A 3,020-nucleotide genomic window follows, 5' to 3' on the forward strand; every position below is an offset into this window, starting at 1 on the left:
TTAAATAGTGACCAATGCGTGTGGTTATTAAAGTGAGCCACCTTTTCCTTAAAGCAGTGATTGGAATGCTTCCTTGAAAGACTACTTCAAACTACTTTTGCCTGCTCCAGCTCTTTCGTATCAACATTGTTCACATATTTATTGCTCAATTCCTGTATCCGCTTTGTCAACTACATGGTTTACAGTCTAATCTCATAAGTAGATCAATAAGCACTGTGAAATAAGGCTTTAGGAGCTGACAGTTTTCTATCATTTCTAAACTCATCAAAAAAGTAGCTGGTCAAAGAGCTTCTGAAGAGTACCCATTCTGGTTTTCTATAGAGTTTCATTTAGATCTACACAAAATAGTCTGGTGTGGATGCAGCTTTAATGCCTTAAAAAGTAAATGTAGTTTCATTACAACTGCAGTTATTACTGCAAATATATATATAACATACAAAATAAAAAAAAAAATCCAATATCTGTATGGAGAATAGTGTTGTTAACTAAGCCTTGTTTAGAGAATAGTCCAAAGTAGAAGAAACTGTTTACATTAGCCCTTATTCCAAATTCCATGCTCTTTTGAAAAAGACTCTTAATTTGACCCTAGGGAAGTCATTAACTTCATGTTCTTACAGCAAAGTCACTAAGAGTAAGTACAGCAAATTTCATTCCATTACACAGCATCATTTTAATGCACTTTTTTTTTTCCCCTCTAGAATGTCTTAATCTATATTGCTGTCTCAGACTAAGAAGCAGCTTTTCTAGTTGACATATTGATACCCAAGACACTTACTAGCCTGATGGAAATGGAGAAATGAAAAGCTGACCAGTAATATCAAGTTTCTGTAAAGCAACATGACATTTTATGATGGTAATAGACTGGCTTAAGAAGCAAATTTTAGGGCACGTAAGGTTCTATTTTAATTAGCAAATATGTTTCTGTGAATTCAATACCATTCCTGAACATATGGTTCATCTCTGTTCTTGAACTGTTTGACTGGAGCCCTCTGTGACCATGTTTCTAAAAGGGTTCAGACCCTTAACTTTGAATTTCCTATTCAAAAGTCAATTAGACACATATAGAGAAAGGAGGTAACAGATGCCTTGAATTGATTAAGGAGGTTCTCTGAGATTAATTTTATACCTTGAAGACAGCCATGACTATGAACTTAACAAAATGGATGGTATGTCTTGCAGAATGGTAAACAGCTTAAATTCAACTCAAGCCTCAAAAGAAACAAATTCAAAATGTTACTTCTTCCTGAAATGGAGAAGCTGATTTAGAAACAGTCCTGGAATTTCTGACAACTCTAGCCACGCCTTAAATAGCAGTAAGAATGATAGTCACCCATCCAAGATGTTCTTGTTGACGTGGTGGCTTTCCAGTTGCATGGGTGCCTTAGCCAGAGCAGGAAGTGAAGGCTTGTGACTGAGTATGGAGTAGGAACTGGGACTTCCCCCACTTAGATTGCCCTAAATTGTTGCAAATACCACATGATGCCGAGAGCTTCCTTTAAAGCTAGGATCAGAAATTACGAGAATTATTGTGTCTCTTCGGGGTTCTGCCTATGCACAACAAATCAACCAATAAAACTATTACTTCAGCACAAAGCCAATGTAATTTAAATAGCTCAGGTAAAGGTTTTAAGTTAATACAAGTTGTCGTGGTTTAACCTGGCCGGCAGCTAAACACCACGCAGCCGTTCGCTCACCCTCCCCCCTCCCTCTCTGGGATGGGGGAGAGAAATGGAAAGTGAAGCCCGTGAGCTGAGATAAAGACAGTTTAATAAGACAGGAAAATAATAATAATAATACAATGATGATAATAGTACTACTACTAATAATGTGTATAAACAAGTGATGCACAATGCAATTGCTCACCACCCGCTGACCGATGCCCAGCCTAACCCCGAGCAGTCCGGCCCCCCTCCCCCGGCTAGCCACCCCTATATATTGTTTAGCGTGACGTCAGATGGTATGGAATACCCCTTTGGCTAGTTTGGGTCACCTGTCCTGGCTCTGTCCCCTCCCAGCTCTTGCTGCACCCCCAGCCTGCCCATTGGCAGGACAGAGCAAGAAGCTGAGATGTCCTTGGCTTGGTATAAGCACTGCTCTGCAACAATTAAAACATCGGGGTGTTATCAGCACTCTTCTCATCCTGAGCCAAAACACAGCATTCTACCAGCTACTAGGAAGAAAATTAACTCTGTTCTAACTGAAACCAGGACATAAGTAACAATAAGTAACAAGCAATGACACAGGAACATTTTCCTTCATTCTGCAGTACAATGCCACAAAAGTTTACTGTTAAGCCTAGAGGAGCAAATATGGCATGTCTCTTAGTATCTTTCTGTCTTTATCTTGCTGTAACAACCAGGTAGAATATGCAGCTCATTGAAATTTTCACCAAAAGCACCTATGTTAATGATGCCAAGTTTATAGCCTTGTAAACCAGGTATTTGAAGATCATTCTATAGCATTGTGTTTCCTAGCAAGCAGGACAAATCACACCCTTCACTTAGCAGCACAAATACAGTGGCACTGTAGACTTAACAGTCAGTGGAGAGCAATAGGCAGAGAGAAGTAGGCACTACCTGAGTTAGGAACTTGGCTGGGAAGAGAGGGGTTGGCTTGTTTGAGTTGTGCCTACTTGGGGATCAGGCACTTTCACTATGCAGGAGATGGCTACTTCTTTCTCACTATAGAAGATGTCTCTATGACTAGTTCAGATACTATCATCTGGGCTTGGTCAGAGGAATGGTACCTTAAGGGTTTACACGTGTTCTGTTTAAACCAGACCTCAGAAGGTATGAGATAATCCTTTTCCCTCTCTAAGGAGTAAACTTCCTCATGTTTGCCCCATGGTAAGTATATGTGTACAGGCAGTTTCTGCAGTGTAACTGGTATGTCAAAAATGTGTTCATAACCAGGCTTGTGGTAGCTTACTCCTGGGCTTACACTTTGAGAATTTATCCATGTAGTTCCCATGGAAGTGTCTACACAAATAGTTCCTTCGAGCCAGGCTATGTTCAGTGGTG

The sequence above is a fragment of the Netta rufina genome (assembly GCF_964035555.1).
Source record: "Netta rufina genome assembly, chromosome: 2".
NCBI classification, from domain to species: domain Eukaryota; kingdom Metazoa; phylum Chordata; class Aves; order Anseriformes; family Anatidae; genus Netta; species Netta rufina.